At 34.4% G+C, this 23106-nt stretch overlaps 2 pseudogenes; both read right to left on the bottom strand.

Annotated features, from left to right (window-relative positions):
• Positions 1 to 7311: 7311 nt before the first annotated feature.
• LOC114208660 (lactoylglutathione lyase pseudogene) lies at positions 7312 to 7904 on the bottom strand (annotated as a pseudogene).
• A 3337-nt stretch (positions 7905 to 11241) lies between these two features.
• LOC114208714 (large ribosomal subunit protein uL1 pseudogene) lies at positions 11242 to 11895 on the bottom strand (annotated as a pseudogene).
• Between the last annotated feature and the right edge of the window lie 11211 nt (positions 11896 to 23106).

The raw sequence follows: 23106 nt of genomic DNA, 5'->3' as shown, positions 1-23106 counted from the left end.
TAAATTTTTTCAGAAGCAAGTCAGGATGAATTTGAATAGAAAAGCCACCTGGCAGTACTCCCTCAATTAGTATTTATTATAAATATGCACTCAGTTACTTATATATATTTATATCAAAGATGTTGAGTCTGCTCATCACATTAGTGAAAATCTGCTTGAGTCCTTCTGTCCTGAGTCTTCTGCTTGAGTCTTCTAGAAAACTGCCTTACTCTAGCCTGATTTTAATTAGGAAATCTCAATTAATTTAGAAATATGTTAATGATTAAGTTAACAGTCTGGTATAAAGGCATCACCAAGAACTCTATCCTACATGTTCACCAAAGAAGATTATTAAAGTTGAAAGAAATGACACTTTCTCTGTAAGAGACATCTGCCATGCTTACGGTCAACTCTATTTTTGCACGGATAGGTATCAGTAGAAGACTAGCTAACTGTTCTGTAGATGAGTCTAGCTAGCTGAATAGTTTTAGGGACACAACCAAATGATGCAGGCTAGTTGTTTATTCACTTGTGCGACTTGATAACAATTAGTTAATCAGTTGTGTGAGATTCAACCAGTGAATTAAAGACCTAAGTTTGCGGACAGCTCTGGCATTGTAGTTGTTCTTTTAAAAGAAAACAGAAGTTGTTAGGTGGTGTTAGCATGCTGCATGCATAACATATTATGGTACTATTATGGAGCTTGTGCCATTTTACCTGACATTGGACACACTGACAATGAGCAGATATGAATCATGAACACTTTTTCCACTGGGGCAATGTATACAATGCAACCAAATTCAAATGTGATTTTCAGAGTGTATCTGAATCTCTTCCTGGGGCTAAGATAGACATGCCACTGGTCTCTCCATTTCCTTTAGTAAGCCCTTGTATATTAAGCAGTGGAAAATAAAACAACAAATGTTATTCAGCAGAAAGATAAAAGCCCAATCTATGTAAAGTGAGACAGAAGAAATGGAAACATAGCATGTGGATTTTGCATGCTGAGCCTCATAAAACGCAAGCGTGAATTTCCTCTCATAGTGAGTGTGGTCCAACATTAAACGAAGCATGGGGCATGATTATGAGAGATAAGATCAGTAGTTGGAGAACATACAGCAAGCTGTTTTACCCACATTGAATATAATTTCACTCCTCTGATCTATTAGGCCCTCTTGGTGCACATCTTTGTAGATTTTTGCTAGTTCTCAGGAATGCATTAAAAAACCCTACAGGCTATAACTGAAATTACTGAATATTTTTTAATGTCTCACATGTTGACAGTCCTGATTTTCGTTATAGAAGAAATAACTGTCGATAGTGCCATTTAAATCCCTACTCTTTAGACTTGTGAATGCTAATGGCTGGGCTGTCGAACTTCAGCTTTTCCTGTAATCGTTATTCCTGGTTTCCTGTGGTGGATATGTATCGAACATAAGAAATTAGCTGCAGAGAGAATTAGAGGGTGTAAGTCTGAGTCATGTAAATGCCAAAAGCTTTTTGTGACATTTTTCAGACTTTAAAAATGGAAATATGTTATTTGCACAGTAGCTCCTGATGGAATATGACATACTGCAGTGATGTGGCGAGTTTAAGATTCGGCTGCAGGCCATTAGGAACCCTCTGTGTGAGAACCTGGGGCTTGAGCAGAGGAATGGGAGTGAGCTATTTGGAAGAAGCATGGCATTTGCTGATGAGCCAAAGAATCCTTGCTAGATCAAGAACTGCTAATGAGAATTGAGAACTTGCTTGAACCTGTTACCATAAGTAAGGCTTAGGAATATAATTTTCAACTTGATGTAACTTTTGTCTTTATTCCAGATGGTCTTACATCATCATCATTATATCAGCACATGAAAAAAATCATAAGGCTAAGTACATACCTTAACTCTTATGTTTCAATTAAGGCTGAGCTCTTTAATTCAGTTAAAATAAGAAATCCCTCTTAGATTCTGAACCTTTATTGGGTCCTGAGATGCATGGAGGATGGGGATGGGTGTGCAGAGCAGAACTTTCTACAGAGGAAAGCAGAAGACTCCCATCTGTCACACTGTCCTTCACTCCTGTTCCAACCTCTTTTTGCTTTAGAGGAAAGCTAAAAGGGAGTTAGAAACCATCTCTGGTTTCACTTTTGGTTATCGGGGTAGACCTCCTCAGACGCTTATTTCCACTTCAGTGGATAGTCTTGCAATTCACTGAGCATGGGAACATGGGGACATATCTTTTTGTTTGTTTTGGGGGACAAAGTAACAAAGTAATATTTTGCTAATTTTGATATTTTCCTACAGGGTGTAAAGGACTATGATGAGAATCCAGCTTCTCTGCTTTCTATTCTAGAAAATTCAGTGTTCAGTTTTTGAAAGATATGGAATTCAGGAAAACTGATAGATGACATTTGGAAGAAGAGGACACAGCTGACCAAGAGGAAAATATATGTAATTAGTGAAAAAGACAAAACAAAACACAACAGGAGATAGGGGTCTTGACTGTTTCTCTTTCAAGAATGGGTCTCCTGGCAAGCCTCTCTCGGACTTCCCTGTGCTCCCCATAAATGCAATTCTACTTTTCCTTTTAAATTCTCAGTGATGCTTAATAATGCCATGAAGCCTGTTCTCCCAAAGCGAAGTCCTAGCTGTCATCCTTGACAATGTCCTCTTCATCTTTTCCCTCCAACTCATCATCAAGACATGTTGGTTTTATTGCAAATCTCATTTCTCCTTGCTTTCTCCCCACTGCTTCTTTTTAGTTCTGATCCTTATTTTACCTCAACGACACTAGGCAGTTTTAACTGGTCTCTCAGCCTCCTGTCTTACCCCACTTCTCTACCTTTACCGTTTATAACGATACTTTAACGTATTTTTTCCTTCTCTAATGATGCCCAGGCACCTAGCAAGTATGTGTGAGTCGTGTGAAAAGAGTAGTTCACTGTCTCCTGGGAGCCATGAAAACCTGCAATCATGTTCCTCAGTGGAGGAGCTCTCCATCTACTGTCTATGGAAAGAAGTCTATTATCAACAGTCAAAGCTATTCACAATTTGGTCCTTCCTTACCTCTTGAGTATACTCATCATTTCCCCTGTGTTCCACTGCCCACAGACTGAGCTGACAGTAGTATGACTTCATGAATTGACATTCATTTTCTTAACTTCATACTTTTTCACATTCAGTTCCCTCTGCCTGAAATGCCTTTCTCCATCTGAAATACCTAGTCATGCTTCAAAATCCCTCCTAAATGTCATCTCTTCAATACTTCCTGACACTCTCAGGCTGAGTTAGGGGTTTCCTAACAAAGTACACCTTCATACTTTGATATGTATTTACCCCTTTATATGTCTGACTTGTCTGTGATGACATGACCCCTTCATGACAGCAACTTTGTTTTATTCATCTTTGGATTTCTATCTGTTAGCACTGTTTCCACAGAACAAAACAAAATACACTGTTGAAATGAATAAACAAATGAATTGGAGATGTAGCTCCTAATGCTTTCTCCTTGCATCAATTTTCAAAAGCAGTGGAAATCTAATACATTGAATATCCTATACATTGCCTACACCGAATATGATCCAGGGAGCAGTAAATTCATGGAATGAGCATCTGCATTTTTCCTTGATCAGAATCTTTGCTCACATCAAGGTTTACTGATCAATGCCATTTGAAGAAACATTGTTCTGCTAACAATGCGCTGCTTTATTGAATTCTATTAGAGAATTTCACTACAGGTTTAATTATTGCTCACCTTGGTGTCAGGCTGCTTTCCCTTTATTAACTAATCATCTACTGGCCCAGTGGGGTTCCTGTAGCCCCTAGGCTTCTCAAGATATGTCAAATCAGATTATCTGATCTTACTTTACATAGATGAAAATTTAAGTTTTTTTTTCTAAACTCAGTGAAGAAACAATCTCCCACTGCTTAATATATGCAAACTATATGAAGGCATGCATTTACATAACCTGAGCTGAGTTAGTCATTTGAGCTTTGTCAATTAGCTTTGGAAAAGAAAGTTAGTTTAACCGGAGTAGTAAAGAGATACATCTGGTAAAATTTTTATTTTACAATGATTTCTAAATACCGTTTATGGAATAGAGATCACGAACCAACCTATGTATATGCTATCATGACAACATCATAGGTCAGAATTTATTTTTGCTTCAGCAGCTCTCAGAAAGGAAGATTCTATGAACTGGGTTGGCCTTGAAGTAATAGTTATTTGTAAACTGTTTTTGTTGATTCCAAATCGATATGCTGAGAATTACTTTCATAAAGCCTAGCTTTCTACAAGGCTTTCATGTTGAAATCTTCTGAAACTTAAAAATGAGGTATTTTAAAATATCATGAAGTGCCACATGACATAAAATACGTCAAAAGTATCTTTTGGTTTTTAATCAGTTTGAAAATGAGAGTTCAGTGTCTTATGATTTTTGGAGTATACTTGAGTTCTTCCAAGCTTATATTCTATGAAGCCTAGTCATTACGTGTTATAGATAATAAAACTAACACTTTTTGTCTTGGGGTATACATTTTACATGCAGGTCCAGTATATAGTTAATAAGGTGTTAGATCTTTCCTGCTAAGAATATATGATTATTAAAATTCTTCACAGGATCAGGGAATCTAGAAGTTGCATAATTTACTCACATAAACGACATGTAAGGGTAGAATTTGTGATTTCTCTCCATTCCAGATCTTACTTTATTTAACAATAATTAAAAATTTAATCCATTAAATAATGGATAATCAGAAAATACTTGCTTTTCCCCATATTTGTAGTAGTTCTGACATATTTTCTGACTTTTGGATTACTATTTTTATTTTCAACAACAAAAACTAATTTCTGACAAAATTTCAGTTTTATAGCAAACTTGTAAGGGAGGGCCAACTTAAGTAGAAAATATACTGGAGTTATAAATTCACTCCAATTTTATTACTTCACTTTGTTATTCACTTTGTTATTGTTAGATTTAGTTATCTAACAATTTATAGTCTATAACTAATAGAGAACTTTCCAGTTATTTCACTGATGGGTGAATTCCCTTTTAGTTCTATGCGTGTATTTTTTGGCTTTGTTATTTGTATGTATAGTATTTTAAAATCTTTTTAGTGAAGATTTGATTTCCTTTTCTTGTGCTCTTGAATCGGTCATCGTTTAAACAAATATCCCAAGTTATACTCAGCATCTAAAAAAAAGTCAATCTTATTAAGATATAAATTTGTATAATGAAATAGATAGATTTAAAAGTAAATTCTAATAACAGTTCACAGATATGCACGTACATGTAACTCGTCACTCCAGTCAAAATACAGAACATTTCCATCACCCTAGAAAGTTCTCTTGAGCTCATTCGCAGCCAGTCTTCTACACTGCCTCTCATCTCAACAACCAACAGTTTGATTTCCATCCCCTTTGATTAGTTTTCTTTTTATTGCTGAGTAGTATTTCATTGTACAAATGTACAATTGATTCACCCATTCAACTGCTCTAGGACATTTGAGCTATTTCCGTTTTTTTGTTATAAATAAAGCTGTTCTGAATATTCATGTACATGTCTTTTCTTTTTATAATTGCTGTTATATAAATATATGTTTAATATTATAAGAAAATGCCAGCTTGTTCTCCAGATTGGTTGTACCACATCACACAGCAATGTATGAGAGTTCCTCTTACTCTATACCCTCGTCCACACTTACCTTTGTCAGTTCAAAAATTATTGGTGTGAAGTAACATTACGTTGTGATCTTAATTTTAATTTCCCTGGTGATTAATGAATTTAGCATCTTTTCATGTGCTCAGTGTCTGTTAGTTTATCTTATGATGTGTGTGTCTTTTGCCCATTTAAAAAAGATGTGGTTTTTGTTTTCTTGCTGAGTTCTAAGAGTTCTCTTTTATATTCTGAATATGGTCCTTTATCATATACACGCATTAGAAATGTTTTCTTCTAGTCTTTGGCTACACTTTTCACTTTCTTTTTTTTTTATTTGAAATTTTATTTTATTTCTGTCTGTAAGTACTGCTATTTGTTTGAATTGCTCACATAGTCCGTTCTATCCAAAAAGGAAATGTCAAGTGCTTCTAGCAGTGTAAGCACCGTCGGCACAATCTACCCAAAGGTCTTCCGAAAATCGAAATGTTAGGCAAACCACAAACTGGATGTTATTTCTCTGGGCCATGAGATTGTCAAAATCAGTTTGATTTTTTAAAACCCATCAAATATCAATCATGGCAAGGAAGACCATTGAGCTGATTCCTGATAATTAAGTAATGTTATCATTGAACATCATTTATCCTAAATGATTACTGGCATCAGGAAGACCTTGGGGTAGGGGCTCTTCACGAGTGACACAGGCACGGCTTGCCCAGGAATGAGCAGGTGTCCCCAGAACAGTTGTGTGCTACAGACTTCCTCTGCTGCTCCTTCCCTCTCCGCAGTGCTCAGGCCCTACGTCTGAGAGGACAATGTTCGAACTCGCCAAAAGTTTTCACAGCAGAGGCGAGTGGAGGAGGTCTTGTGAGGTACTCATTTTTGAAGTGCAATCTAAATACTAAAAATGAGAATCAGATCTCGAGTACTTGAGCCTATTTATATTGCCTCAATTCATTAAAGTTATTTTACATGTCTAGTCTGCCTTCTCTCTCACAGGATAGAGGATAGCTGGGAGGATTAAATGAGATACAGTATGTGACAGCCTAGCCCAGTGTCTGTATACTCAGTAAATATTCTTCCCATCCACCGCCGCATCCCCAAATAAAGAGGTTAGTCCTTGAACTTTGAAAGTACTTTGTAAGTAAGAAGAAATTAGTTTTGCTATCAACATCCTTGTCAGTCTGATTCTGACTTGCTTCTCTTTTGTAAAATAAACACTTTATACTATTTGAAGTATACATGAGGTTTCATTTTTGTTCAGTGTTCTTTACTTTTCAGTGGGAAAAGTTATTTCTGAGGAACTGAAACCCCCGAAGGTAACCACAACAAAAACTTGTTAATTTTTTTTTTTTTTGAGAATGATGATTCAAAGGCAGACTTGTAGAGAAATCATATTTAGGAGAAAGAAGGCAAATGCAGCCTCTGAAGGGAACTGTTCTAATTATTACCTTAAAAAGTAAAGTTTTTTAACTAAATTCAAGGACATAAGACAAAGCACTACTTTAAAATCACAATGACTGAACAGTTAGGTGAAAAACAGCTTAAATAGGAAAGGGGAATGGACTTCAGAATAATCTTGAATTGGGACAATGATTCTTCAGTCCTAGATGTTTCTGTTATCTGAATGTCTTGAATCACACCATTTCCTTTTTTACCTCCTGCAAGGTCTTCACTGAAATCGCAAAGCAGTATTCTCACAGAACTAAATAATAGTTGTCATTTTGTTAGGATTCAAAATTTCAATCCAGTAGCCATCGGGATCTTGGATAAATGCCAGGCCTTTCATTTTACCATCATCAGGTTTCTTCACAAATTTGACTCCCAGCTCTTCAAATCTTTTACAAGCACCATGTACATCAGAAACAGCGATTCCAATGTGACCAAATCCTCGAGGGTCTGAGTTGCCACCGTGGTAACTCTGGGTCTCATCATCTTCCGTGCCCCAATTGTGTGTCAGTTCAAGGGTAGCTTTCCTGGAGAATACCCATGCTACTTTTTCATCTTTATCTTTTGGGATGTCATTTTTTTCCTCATAAGCCAAGAAATACAGTGAGAATTTCATAGTCGGAAAATCTAATTTTTGGAGTAGCGTCATTCCAAGAACTCTAGTATAAAAATCCAATGACTTCTTAGGATCCTTAATTCGTAGCATGGTCTGCTGCAACAGAAAATCCTTAGTGCTGGGATCCGGGTCGGAGCAGCAACCGAGGGCAGCCTCGTCGGTGAGGCCGCTGGATGCGGGCTGTGGTTCTGCCATGGCCGCACTGTTGTTCCACAGACTACAGTACGGAGAACACCGCAACCATCCACACTCCTCCTGGCCCGGTTGCTGCCTTTAACTCGCGACGCCGCGAGGGCGCCGCGCCCACTTTTCACTTTCTTAAAAGGGCCTTACGAGTAACAGAAGGTTTTAATGTTGATGAAATGTAGTTTATCAGTATTTTATTTTATGGTTTATGTTTCCTTGTTCTGTCTATAAATACTTTGCCTAACCTAAGGCCATAAAACTTTCCTCCTTGTTTTTCATAGAAATTTAATATTTTTAGCTTTTGCATCTAGGATTCTGATCCATTTTGAATTAATTTTTATGTATGGTACAGGTGCAGTATTCATTTTATTATCTAATATCTGGTTGTTAATATTTAGAAATATATTTGACTTTTGTGGACTTGCTCCCTGCAAATTTATAAATTCACTTATTAATTCTAATAAAAATTAAAAAAAATTTTAACACAATTGTGTTGTTTGAGAACACAGAAAGTTTTAATTCTTTGTTTCCAACAGTTATGGCTATCATGTATTTTTCTTGCCTTATTGTCCTGGCTAGAACCTATTGTACAATATTGAATAAAACTGGTGAGGGCAGAATCCTTGCCTGTTTATAATCTTTGGAGAAAGCACTTAATATATTACCATATTGTATGAGGCTAGCTGTAAAATTGTTGTTGTTTTGTAGATGCATTTTACCAAAAAGAGAAATTCCTATGTATTCTTTTTTTTAAAGATTTTATTTATTTATATGAAAGAGAGAGAGAGTGCACACACAAGCTGGGGGAGAGGCAGAGGGAGAGAGAGAGAAGCTCGCTCCCTGCTTAGGACTTTGAGATCATGACCTGAGCCAAAGGCAGACGCTTAACCGACTAAGCCACCCAGGTGCCTCGAGAAGTTCCTATGTATTCTTAATTTTCTGCAAATTTTTATTATGAATAGCTGCTGAAATTTGTCAATGTTTTTTTCTGTCCTTACTGAGATGATTATATGATTTTTCTCTTTTATTCTGTTAATGTGGAGAATTACACTGATTAATTTTCAAATGTGGATAAACCCAGGCATGATGGAATTTTAAATATTGTTGGATTCTATTCATTACAATTTTGTTAATTTTTGTGTCTATTTTTATGAGAGATACTGTCCTGTCATTTTTTTCCCCTTTTTGTGCCCTTTGTGGTTTTAACTGAGCATTTTATTTGATTCCATTTTATCTGTTCTCTTTGCATATCAATTATATTTCTTTTAAAAAAAGTTAGTGGATGTCCTATAGTCTGCAATATATACTAACTAACCTAAGTCTACCATCAAATAACATTATGCCACTTCACAAGTCATATAGGGATCTTATAATAGACTATTTCTAATTCTTCCATTTCATTCTATGACATTACTGTCATTCATTTCACATATGCTATAATCATGTGATACATTGTATGACTTCATTTATTTATTTTAAATAACTTAAATATAATAAATATATTTATTTATTTATTTTAAATAAAGAAATAACTGGGCGTGGATCCCAATATAGGGCTTGAACTCACGACCCTGAGGATCAAGACCTGAGCTGAGATCAAGAGTTGGTTGCTTAACCTACTGAGACACCCAGGTGCCCCTACATTGCATTAAAATAAAAATGAAAGATTTTGTTTTACTTTTATTCTTTCCTTCTCCAAAGCTCTTTCTTAATGCAGATCCACATTTCTGACCTGTATGATTTGTTTTTTCCTTGAAGGATTTCATTTCTTGCAGGGTAGGTCTACTGGTGATAAAGTCTCAGTTTTTCTTCATCTAAGAAGTCTCTAATTTTTCTTCACATCTGAAGGATAATTTTGAAGGATAACTGGTGGGGTCTTTTTCACCTTCAATACTTCACTTCACTCCCTTCTAGCTTGTATGTTTTCTGACAAAAAGTCTGATGTAATTCTTAATTCTTATCTTTGCTTCTCTTCAGGAAACTTCCCCCACCCCCACCCCCAGCTTCTTTCAAGATATTTTTTTTGTCCTTGGTTTCTGGCAGTTTGAATATGATATGCCAACATGTAGACTTCAGGATATTTTTCCTGCTTCGTTACCTCTGAGGTTCCTGGATCTGTGATTTGGCATATTTCATTGATTTTCTAAAGTTCTTGGCCACTATGAAAACACTTCTGCTCTGCTCTTTATTCTTCTGATATTTTAAATACACTTATGTTGCATCATTTGAAATTCTCCCACAGTTCTTGGACGTTCTTCTGTGTTCCCTCACCAACCACTTTTTTTTTCCCTCTTTGCATTTCAGTTTGGTAAGTTTTATTAACCTATCTTAAAACTCACTGGTTCTTTCCTTGGCTGTGTCTGGTCTACTGATGAGCCCATCAAAGGCATTTTTCATTTCTGTTTCATTTTGATTTCTAGCATTTGCTTTTGATTCTTTTATATAGTTCTAATCTCTATGCTAGAATCAGAGAATGCCCTTTCCCAGGTGGAATAAAGCTCTGATAAAGTCTTTCCCACTGGAGAGTTATGGAGAACACTCTGGGCATATTTCATAATGTTACTCTACCTCTCCCTCTTGCCAGAGCCAAGAGGATATGTTTCTTGGCTGTTCACTAGGATGATCGGGTGGGGTCCCTGAAGTAAAAGTGTGAGCTCACCTAAGATTGCAGCCTCTCTAAGAAGTTTCTCCAACTACCTTACTCTGAGGCTCCAGTAATTTGTCAAACTTGCCATTTAGTGTCCTACTCTTTATGGCTTTTGCTCCAGGAAATTCGACTTCAGCTGGGACTCTCCAGACCTGCCTGTCTCTCCAGATTTTGTGGTGGCAGTTTGTTTTGTCGCCTCAGTTTTCTCACAGTTCCAAGAAATTAATTTTCAATTTGTTCATCTTTTTTCTTGTTTAAGGATGGGAATGATGACTTCCAAGCTCTTTCATGTTGGAGCTGAAACTAGTAGGAGTTCCAGTTTTCTATTCTTGTGATACCTTTGTCACTTCAGTAGCAGGATCATGTTGTCCTCATAAAGCAAGTTGGAAGGAATTCCTTCCTCCTCTATTTTCTGAAATATTTTGTGTAAAAATGACATTTTATTTTCCTTAAATGCTTGGTAGAAACCATCAGCTAACTAATCCAGGTTTCTTTTTGAAAAGATTATTTTTTATTACAAATTTAGTTTCACTAATGGATATAAAGTTTTTCAGATTTTTCTATTTCTTTTTTTGTTAGTTTTTTAAAAAAATGAACTGTTTTGTAAGTCCTTCTTTCCCCAAGGAATGTTTCCATTTTATTGTCTATTTCATCCTGCTATTGCTAATTTTATTCCCCCCTTTTTTTTTTTTTTAAGGGTAGCACTAGGATTTATTGAACTGTGCCTTAGTACAGGTGCTGGGGCTTGCCCACGGTGATCTTGATGTAAAAAGCCCGGACGTTCTGCCAATTCTTCTTGAGCAAGGACACCAGGAAATTGACCACTAAGTGGATGTTGTTCACAAGCTCGTCATCTGTCATCTTCACATGGCCAACAGCCACTGCCAGACATAGCAGCTTCTTCATATGGAATTTGATGGTGGACTTCACTTTATCCACTTTGGCCATGTTGTTCTCATTGTGGGTCAGCAAGGAAGGGAACTTGCCAGCCTTATTCAGGCCTGGACCTGGGATTCGTGGGATCTGCTTAATCAGAGATTCTGAAGCTAAAAAGGCATCATACATCTTGGCCAGCTTCTTGACTAATTTCTTATTCTTGTTGAGTTTCTTCAGCACCTCAGTGTCCATGTGGGGAATATCCACTGCCTTGGCCTCATCACAGTACTGCTGATCCCCCAAAACACATACAGAGAACTTGGGGCAGGGAGTGGACTTAAGCCTGATGGTGCCTGAGAAGCGTTTGTCCTTCTGAGGGTCATAGTTCTTCAGGCTGATCTGCAGCTCTACCGTCTCCAAAAACTTCTGGCGCTTGCACTGGTTCCCGTGCAGGACTTCCTGCACTGTCTCGTCCAGGGTGTTGCAGGAGACTTTGTTGCTCATGGTTCTTTGCGCCGCAGTAACCGGAAAAGAATTTTATTCCTTTTTTAAAATTCATTAGTCTTCATAGAGGATTATCAGGTTTATTAGTCATTTAAAGAACCAAATTTGGGTTTGTTAATTTTCTCTGTCATAGACTTCTTTATTGCTTCCTTTTTTCTACTTGCTTTGTATATAATTTGTGATTTTTTTTTTAACTTTCTTAAGGTGGAAAGTTAAATACTTCACTTTATAACTTTCTTCTTTTCCAATATTGGCACTTAAATCTATAAATTTCCCATTTAAGAACTGCTTCACAGAATCTCACAAATTTTGATATGTTTTACGTTTATTATTCAGTTGAAAATTGCTTTGTGATTTTTTCCATTTATGTTTATTTAGAAATGTGTTGTTTAATTTCCAATATTTGAGAAATTTCTAGATATCTTTTTATTATTTTCTAATTAAATTCTTTGTGGTCAGAGAACATACTCTGTAAGATTTCAGTCTTCTGAAGTCTACTGAGATTTATTGTATATCTAGGTACAACCTTATCTTGGTGAATGTTTTATTTGCACCTGTCAAGAATTGTTTTTTGGGAGGTTAATGTTAATGTCAATGAGATCACAATGATTGATAACGTTTTTCACATCCTGTATATTTGTACTGTTTTTATATATTTGTTCTATTAGTAACTATGAAAGGGTGTTTAACACTCCAATTATGATTGTAGATTTCTCTCTTTCTCCCTTTAGTTCCATCAGTTTTTGTTTCATTTTTTTAATTCTTTCTTATTAGGTGCATATTTAAGGTTGTTATGTATTCTATTGATTGAGCTTTTTATTATTATATAACATCCTCTTTATTTCTTGTAATACTTACTGTTTTGAATTATACCTTATTTTATATTAATATAACCATAAGTTTTTTAAATCTAACTGCTACGCAGTATAGATCATCCATCCTTTTATTTTCAATCTGTTTTTTAATGTACCTATCTTGTGGAGAGCATTTAGTTGGAATATGCTTTTTACAACTAGTCATATAATCTCTGCCCTTTGAGTATTTAGTCCATTTTCTTTTAATGTAATTATTGGTATTGTTGGGTTAAAGTCTGCTATTTTAACCTGTGCATTCTATTTGCATCATTCGTTTTTTGTTCCTCTTTTGAGGTCTACTTTTGGTTTAATTGAATATTTCTAGTGTTTTATTTTCTTTCATGCTTCTTAGCTGTATCTATTTATCTGATTATTTTGGTGGTTGCTTTACTAAATACAATATGCATCTTACTCTCATTCGTGTATTTAGAGTATTTTATCATTATACAATTTGCATATCACACATTGCAGATGTAAGAATCTTACAATGGCATCTTACAACCTCCCGCTTTTGTTCTAAGTTGTCAAATATTTTCATTTTACGTTGGCTATAAAGCATTTACAATTACATTACTTTTGGTTTAACTCACCTTTTGTGTTTCTCTTCCTTCGGTAGGAAATCTTGTGCTGCCTTTTGTACAATGCCAGAGAAGAGTCACTTCTCTTTGTTCAGTTTTATGGTTGCTTAACATGGTTGGGCAAATCTGGTACAAGTTAATCACTCATATTTGGAAGTGGAAGTCCCACACTGTTATCTTTTAAAGAGAATAACTTCTCACTCAGTAGAATTAGAACTGGAAGTTGCTGATTCCAATCTTGTACAGTATTCTTTATTTTGGCACTATGATGTGTATTCTCCTCAGAAGTGGTCCCTGACTTTGATATCTATTGTCTAATTTTGTTGGCGAGAGCATCTAAATACAAAATGCAGGCAGTGAGGACCTAAAACCAGAATGCCTATTTGGCAGGTTAGTAAATATTTATAGTTAATTTTTCCTTCATATTAAAAAAATTGAGTGTTAAACTTTACATGGTATAACTTAACATTATATATTTCAACATATTATAGGAGACGTGAAAACATCTAAACGTGTTGTATGATATTAACACTTGCCCATTTTACTCAATTTTGAAGCTTATCACATTCTACAGTATGAATAATAGTTAAAAGAATGTGGTTAAGTTATTCTAAGAATTTTACATTTTGGGTTTCTTTCTTCTGTGAGTTTCTAGTTTTGGTATTTATTATTACCTATTAGGGATTTTCAACATTTAGTATATTTCATAGTAGTTTCTGTATAATCAACAAAGTGAAAAAGACATGTGTTAAACAGAATTTTACATAACAAAGTATTTGGCATGGATCAGATTACAGTGGCTATTTTTGAACATAACAAAGCCCATGTTTCCTCATTTGATCTTAAGTGAAGACTGAAGCAGCTGGTTCCCATCCTCTTTCCTTCACCCAACAGACCTAAGAGTTCTGCTTTTTAGCTGCTACTACTAGTGTTTCTGTTTCTATTGTTTTTATTTTTTGTTTTATTTTTTAACTCACTGCATTCCTCCAAAATGTTTCTATACATTTTCTTCTTATTGTTTTGGATGTATATTGGAGACTGTAAACTCTCTTTACTTCTTGCCTAGTATTATGCCTAAAAATGTTTTGCCTTTAGGTTAAATTTTCTTAATTAATATCTCACTTTAAAAGAATATCTATTTTTGTGTCCTGTGAAATTTTCTGAACCAATTCCTCCTCAATCTCGAGAATTATGTTTTCAAAAAATCCCTGCAGTTGGAGATCTAGTGGAAGTTCTTTGTGTCTTGTGTGATAATAACACTTTGACGGTCATGTATTCTGAGTGAAACCAAGAAAGCTCTTATTAGTAGTTTTTACTTTTACCAAAGTAAAGCAATAAAGATGTCATGTGTTACTGTATTTTACTTAGTAACAAAGTGTCCTGTACTATTAATATATATAAATCTCTTGTTTGCTAAAAACACTGGATATCCTTCCTTCTCTTCCTTAACCTGATGATTTATAATCGTGCATTCCTTTGCTCCAGTTAATATGTACACTAAGGAGTGTTTCTTTTTATGTTTGATACTCCATGCAGATGGTTGATGGCTTTATGACTTTATAACTTAGTCTGGTTGGCTCCCTCTGTTCAAGTCCCACAAGGTGGAGTGACTCATTGCCAGAGCTAGAATAAGCTTTTTCATGTATTTAACATGATCTTCCACTCATTTTTTACTTGCTATTTTTCTCTTCCACCCTGAGTTTCTTCCCTTTCAAATTCTCTTCAGGAAAATTATTTATGATTCACATATACTTGATTTTTATGTAAGGAGAACTTGAGCTTGGGAAGGATTTGATATATCTATTTGTCTCCATTGTTTAAAGGACTTAGTAAAACATTCTATTTTAGAATAACTCTTCAAATTTATTATCTTGAACATAAGGTAGATGCTCAATGAGTTCTTGTTTTATGGGTAAGAAGTCTTAAAGTTTTAGCCACTGCTTCCCACTATCCACGCACATATAATTCAACATCTGATTTCTTTCCAGCTGTGTTTTAAATAAATAATTACAATTATTTTCCCTAGTTCATATGCAAACCCTGGCTTTTCTAGAGACTTTTCATGTATACAATTCATTTGTTCTTGCAATTCAGAAAACTTAGATAGATGTTGAAATTTAATAAAAATGCAAACAACCAAGCAAAGCGGCAAAATAAAACATGTTGAAATGGAGATTTCTACAAACTAATTTTCAGAACTTACAGTTATTAATCATCTGAAACAGAAATTGTTAAATGATATATTACTGAACCTGGAGGACTCCCAAAATTTAGAGAGAAGTTAAATAATTTTCCTACCTTAAACTGGGCCTAACAAAAGTTTAAGAAAAAGAAACTGAGGTTAGTTATCTGTACAGACTTCATAGGAAATGTGCCATCCAGTTGCAAAACAAGGGCTTATTTTACTAGGAAGTCTGAACCTTTAAAACTGAGGACCAATCTCTAGTATATGCCGGTTTTATCAAAGTTCAGCCATCCTGGGAAGCTAACTTAAAGTAACCTGGGAGCTTTTCAAATCACTTTAAAGATATTATCTTCATAACACTTTAGCTCCTGGTAATCTTTATGGGTATGTCTGTTGATAAGAAGTTGACACTGGACATTACTGCAAAATCAACAACTTAATTGAGATAATGTTGAATGATCTCATAGGAACTGATAGAAATTAAATATTAAAATATGGTTGTCAGCTTCAAACTCATATATTCAATAACCTTCTCCACACATATATCTACTTATACGTATTCAAAAGCTTACACGTCCAAAACTCAACTCCCCAAAATATCCCTCTGTCCCAACTCTGCACCTCCTGTGGTTTTCTCCACTTGTTCCTGTTCTCAAATGCTGACATTACCCACAGCTCTTTCTCTCTCTCTATACTCCAAGTCTGACCCAGCTACAAAGCCTTGTGACACTATCCTCTATATGCCTGGAATCTGCTGTCTCCACTGCTACCACCATTATCTAAATTACATCCCTTCTTGCTTAAATTATTGAAATTTTATCTTATTTATTGGATGAAGTTATTTATGGGTTACTATGGTCTAGGCACTGTGCTTAGAGCTTTACCTTCATGATATTAACTAGTCTTCATAATTACCTTAAAAGATGATTACTAGCCTTATTTTGCATATTAGGGAGCTGAGACTTTAAAAAATAATTTCCCTAAAATCACACAGCTTATAAATCACAGAGGCAGTATTTGAACCCAATCTGTTTAATTCTACATCAGGACTTAGAACACCTCTATGATGCTCATCTTTGTGGCAATCTTACTTCTAATATACTATAAAACCAGGGCAAAGTTGGGGCACCTGGGTGGCTCAGTCGTTAAGCATCTGCCTTCGGCTCAGGTCATGGTCCCAGGGTCCTGGGATCAAGCCCTGCATCGGGCGCCCTGCTCACCAGGGAGCCTGATTCTCCCTCTCCCTGTACCCCTCCACCCAGCTTGTGCTCTCTCTCGCTATCTCTCCCTCTCAAATAAATAAAATCTTAAAAAAAAAAAAACAGGGCAAAGTTAAGATAAAAACTAACTATGAGAATTTTTTACAATATTTATGAGATCTAGAAGATAAATAAAAATTTAGAAAACAAACCCAAGAACTCTAAAGTAATTGTGATGCAGTTAAAAATGGCAATTTTGGGTAGAATTATAAGGGTAATTGTTCTGCTTCTTAAATTCTGATTGTGCAAACGCTCTGGGATTTTATTCTACTTATGAGCTAAGAAGTTAGGCTACCAGAGTTTCAGAGATGTTTGCAGAAGACATGAGCCTCCTAAGTCAGGGGTTTCAGTAATCATTTATCTTTTAGGCTAGCCTTGGAGAAATCTTTCTCTTATTAGTATATTAGGATGTTTTAATAGTACATAAATATCTGTGGTTTGAATGCAATAAGGGCAATCAAATGTCAGTTTCACAGCTAAACTGATCGGAAATAAGGGTTGGGAGGGTATTTTATACTTCTTATAGATTTACAAACTTGCTTAGATTCTTTGTGCCTGAGTCCTTAGAGCCACCCAAGCCAGAACTTCAAAATAACGGAAGGCTATAAGAAAATCAGTGTGTCTGAGCCAACAATTTCGAGCACTAAACTGTTTTCGCCTATTTAATAATATTTTTCTTGTTATATGGTATATTAATAACTATTCATTTTATAGTATTCCTTAAGCATAGCTTAACTTCAGACAAATTTAAGATAAATTCTGTTGTTTGAGATTTCAAAATGCACTGAAGAAAGGAATAGGTAAAAACATCTCTAGTTAAGCTAAATAATAACTCACTTAAAAAAAGTCATCTTTTCAGTACCTAGTAATTTGGAATTAAGTATTTTAGAAAAATTTAAATTTGGTGTGTATAGTTATAATATTTTAATGTTGCCATCACTATTTAAATAAGGTAATCTTTTCCCTACCAACAACTTATTATTGAAGTGCATTTTAAAATTTGATAGGCAAAGATATGTTGTTCAATTATGAGAGAATTTGAATAATGTCCTTGTATACTCAGTGCAAACAGAAGAATAGATCTCTAAATCAGGCTTTGGGCAGGACCATGGCAGGAAAAGAGGAGTAACAGAAGAAGACAGCATCACCCAGTGGCTGTGAGTCATCTTTGTTGTTAGTGAAGGTGACACAGTCCTAAGTAGATTTGGTTATCATTGCTTTAACAAAACATTTTATTGAAAGAATAACTTCAAAGCCATAAAAGGATATATATACATATGGGGAGCAGGGAGAGGGAGAGAGAGAGAGAGAGCACATGAGCACGCCAGTAGGACCAACTTTTACAGACAAAACTTAAGTAAAGTTTGGAAGAGTATCAATAAATGGGTTCGTTATGTGGATCTTGACTGCAGTGATGGCTAATTAATGCAAGGACTGTGATAAACCTTATAAAGGAATTGGCAGGCAAGCCAGGATCCTCACCCCATTCTCTCCTGGGAAGTTTCTTGCTTATAACACTAGTCTTTATGCACTGAAGCAAATCTAGTTTTCATTTTATGTTTTAATTAGAGACTGTGCATCTGAAAGTCTAAGACATGATGATCCAAAACATTTTCCACAATGGTCTTTTTTTATGCCCCACAATGTTTGTTGTGTCATCGTTGGAAGAATGTAATCATTAAGTAGTCAATTTAGGAAATTTTTATCCTGAACCTAAACTTATTTAAACCTAAACTAGCCTTAGATTCGAAACCTGGTAGAAATGGAATCTGTAGAATGATTGCATTGAACTAAAAATCATGTCCAGCAGTGATTTGCATTCAATGTACAGTATTTCCTCTAATTCTCTTGCTTACAATTAATTTAGATTTTTAAAAACAAATATGTAAGTATTACTTCCAGTTTAGCTTTTTCTTGCAAAAGTATATAATCAGGATTCAAATCTGCAAACAATTTGTGCCTTCTACTCTCTTGGATTTGAAAATGTTTATCCTGTGTCTGAAGAATAATCATTAAATGTAGCCATTCTTTGAAGACATTCTAGAATTCTCTCTTTGATGTCCAAGATTGCCTAATGATAGATCATTTTTACTATTTAACAGGCTGATATTCTTGCTGATTATTGTTGTAACTCAAGAAACAAAAATCTACTCTTTTCTACTTAAAGTTCATCTGTATAATGTTTTATCCTCCACATTTCCCCCCTTTTTTATTAATTTGATTTGGTTGTAGTTGTCATAGTTTAGTTTATCAACTGGAATGCCTTAGAGATACTCTGTGTCATCTAGTATTTATATATATAGATATATATTAAATTGGATTATAAGATTTTGTTCTTTATGCATCAGAAACGGATTGTTTAATTACATGAGAGTATATCTCCCCTAAATACTCTTTTCAAAATTTTGAGTGAAAATGTATAATCATTTTGTTACATTTTTAAAAAATATCACAATGAGACCATTAGTGGAAGAGTATTAAGCTTATAAATTAATTGAGAATTAATGACACTTTATAATCTTTAGTCTTAGAGTTAGGAATTTTTAATGAATATAATATCCAATAAAGAAAATATCATGAACCAATAAATAAAGGATTATTGGAATTAAATGAATTGGAAAAACTTGGAACATTTTTGAAAATTTTTTTGGAAAATCAGTTAACTGTAGGAAAAACTTAGATCTTCAATGCAAACACTAAACACTCAGTTTCCTGATGAACTAGAGATTTAAATAATAAAAACTTGTAAGAAAAAACTTGAAAAAAATAGAAGGTAATTTTATAAACGTTCCAAAGAGGGAGATAATTTCTAAGCTGGTAAATGGTAGAACTAGTGAACAAAAATGTCAGTACTTCTGAGAAACATAAAAATAAAACAAAAAAATTCTTAAATGCTATTAAATAATGAAGCCAAATTGGAAAAATACATGTAGCAAATATGAAAATACAGAAATATAATACAATTATTACATAAGTAATTTATGCAAATTGACAAATATTATAATGACAGGTATGTACAGATAATTCAGTTAAATTAATTTATTGAAAACTGTTTTATGGGCTAGCATATAGTCTAACTTGAAAATTGTTTCATTTGTGCTTGAAAGAGTATGCATTCTAGTGTTGTTGGACACAGCGTTCTAAAATATTGGTTAGGCTGCTCAATTTGTTTAATGGTTAAAATCTTCCACACATCCACTGATTTTATATTTTGTACTTTCATCAATTATTGAGAATGCAGTATTGAAATCTCTATAATTGTTGAATAGTCTATTTCTTCTTTTAATTCTGTCAGTTTTTGCTTCATGTATTTTTGTGGTTCTGTTTTTAGGTACATATGCATTTATAACTGCTTTTTCTTCCTAATATCCCTGTATCATTATGAAATATCTTCCTTTATTTCTAATAATTTCTTTGCCTTAATGTTCATTTTGCATGGCATTATTATAGCTGTACCAGTCTCTTATGGATGTGTTTGCATGGTATATCTTTTTCCATTCTTTTTTTTTTTAATAATGATTCAAAAATACTATACATTACTCAGTGCTCATCACTGTGTTTCCCATTACTTTACTTTTATACTATTTGTGCCTTTGAAACTAGTGTGTGTCTCTTGCAGAGAGAATAAAGTTGAGTTTTGCCTTTTTTATTCAGTTTAATAATCCACCTTTTGATTGGAGTATTTATTTCATTCACATTTAATGTAATTATTGCAAAAATTGATGAAATTTTTGGCTTTCAGCAATTAAACTATACTGCACCTAGATATAGCTCTCTTTATATTTATTTTACTTGGAGTCTTCTGAGCTTCCTGAGTCCTTTCATTAAATATTTTTCACCAAATTTGGAATGTGTATGCCATTATTTCTCTATTTTTTCTATCTTTCTGTCCTTTCCTTCTAGATGTCTACTGTACATTTGTCAGCATGCTTGACATTTTCTCACAGTTCACTGAAGAACTGTTTATTTTTCTTTAATCTTTTTTCTTTCTGTTCTTCCAATTGGATCATTTCTATTGATTTATCTTTAAGTTCATTGATTTTTTTTTTCTGTTATATCAAATCTACTTTTGAGCCCATCTAGTCAAAGGATGGTAACAACTGCTGTCAGGCAGGCAGGCAGGCAGGCAGGCCTTAGACTCCCACCATTCCTCCTTGGAGTTCCAGCAATTCTTCATGAATAAGCATCTCTCAGTTTGTTCTTTGGTCACCTGATGACATTATCCAGTTTTATAATTGTTTTTTGGGGAAATATTCATTGACCACTTTGTCATCATAGCTGTAAGTACTGCTCCCAAATCATTAAATTGCATAACAGGTATTTCTAAACAGTTCAACTCCACTATCTAAGAAAGGTAAATTAAAGTGAGAATGAGGTAATGTTTTGCCTATAAAATTAACAAAGATTGAAAATGTGAATTACTAAATGCTGCCAAGATTCAGGAACATAGGCATTCCTGTGTGTTTCTGGTCGCATTATAATATCAAGGAAATTTATTTATTTTCTCTTTTATTTATATTTCCCTGGACCTAAATTTATAAAAATTTTTAAGTCGTTGCTTAGATTTTAAAAAGTTAAGATGAGCACATTATAATATTGAAAGAATAATTGAGTAGAGTATATAGTGGAAAGTAAATTTTTCTCCCAGGCTTTCACATTCTCTCTGGAGACAGTCATGGTTATTTCTTCCTTGTGAATATTTCCAGAGCTGTAATATATTTATATAAGCTTAAGTGTGCATAATATAAGCCTTTTAAAAAGAAATACACACCACTTGAATATTTAATACTCAATGTTCCCAGCTTTTGTTTATCATTATAAAAAAACTTTGATGATTAACCGTGTCCTATTAATATATGGAAATATTTGGCAACCAAATCCTTTATAATTTTCGTTATCAGGACAATTGCAGAATTTTAGGTTGTTGTTTTTTTTTCTTTTAAGGAAACTCTACCCTGACATATGGCTCAAACTCATGACCCCGAGATCATGAGTCACATGCTCTACCAACTGAGCCAGACAGGTGCCCTAGAACTTCAGTTTTACTTTCTACTTTTTTCATATTTAAAAAAATTCTATAATGGATATTCATTGATTTTATAATTATAAAACATACTTTATTAAACATGTATATTCTTAGACTCATTAATTTTACTTCTGTAAATGCATTCTAGGAAATGATTACAAATGAAAAAAATTATTATGCATAAACAATTTTAAAGCTGAATAAATATTAAAATAAGCATTTTAACTGAACTCTAAATTTACTGACTATGTACAATATGGCTCATTCATTTGAAAGATATTTAAGCCACAGAATGATAATAATGACTAATATTTTATTGAATACTATTACATACCAAGTGCTATTCTAAAATCTTTAAATGTATTACTTTTTATTATAAGAATGATTCTGTGAGATAGGCACTTTTATCTTTCCTCATTTTACAGACAACAAAACTGAAATACAGAAAAGTTAATTAACTTGCCCAGTGAAAAGTCTGTAAAGATAGGTGAAAATACTGATGTTGTCTTAGGTCAAGTTTTCCAAGAGAAGGGATTTTGAGGTTATGCAGGAAGAGGAGGCACCCATGAAATCAACACCAGAAGGGAAGAAGAGGAAATGGGATTTGGTTGAGAAAAGGGTTAAAAAGTGATGCAAATGTGATGTGGTCACAATAAAAATCGCTACAGACCCTGCAGGGAGCTCTGGAGCTAGGGTGATCCTTCAGAAATGTCCTGAACTGAAGTAAGGTGGCAGGGCCTTTGCCGCCCTGTGATGAACAGTCACTGGTGTGTGGGTATGACAGCAGAGGAAGGGGTATGACTTTGGTGAACCAGATTTCTCTGGCTGAGGGCAGTTCTCTGGGAGTGCCTCAGCTGAGTTTTGTCACCTGCCAACTCTCCTACAATCTGAGGAAACAAGTGCCTCAATCCTGAAGGGGGGGATCTAGGTGGTGCACAGAGAATCAATTGCACATATCATAATAAATCACATAAATCCATATAGGGTAAAAATACAAATATTTATACATGTATATATATTTTTTTACCTTATATGGATGTATTATGTACACACACAGAGACACACACACATATTTAGAATGAAAAGAAAATATCTTTTATGGTAGGAAACAAGTGGTTCTTTTTTTCCCCCTAATTTAAATGACCTCTTTTGTAAGTGCAGACACTTTATTTTAAAATAAATGGTTACTCTCAAAACTTCCTTCAGCCAGGAGAATTGAAAAAATTCTAGGTGTGTAAGATTTTTCTAATGCATATATTGGAGTATATTAAACAAAAGTGATATCAATGGGGAAAAAAACCCAGGGTTT

This window comes from Eumetopias jubatus, unplaced genomic scaffold (assembly GCF_037043125.1).
Source record: "Eumetopias jubatus isolate StellerSeaLion01/CBP00866 unplaced genomic scaffold, mEumJub1_p1.0 scaffold_5, whole genome shotgun sequence".
In the NCBI taxonomy this organism is placed as follows: Eukaryota; Metazoa; Chordata; class Mammalia; order Carnivora; family Otariidae; genus Eumetopias; species Eumetopias jubatus.
This window is presented reverse-complemented; position numbering and strand designations above follow the sequence as displayed.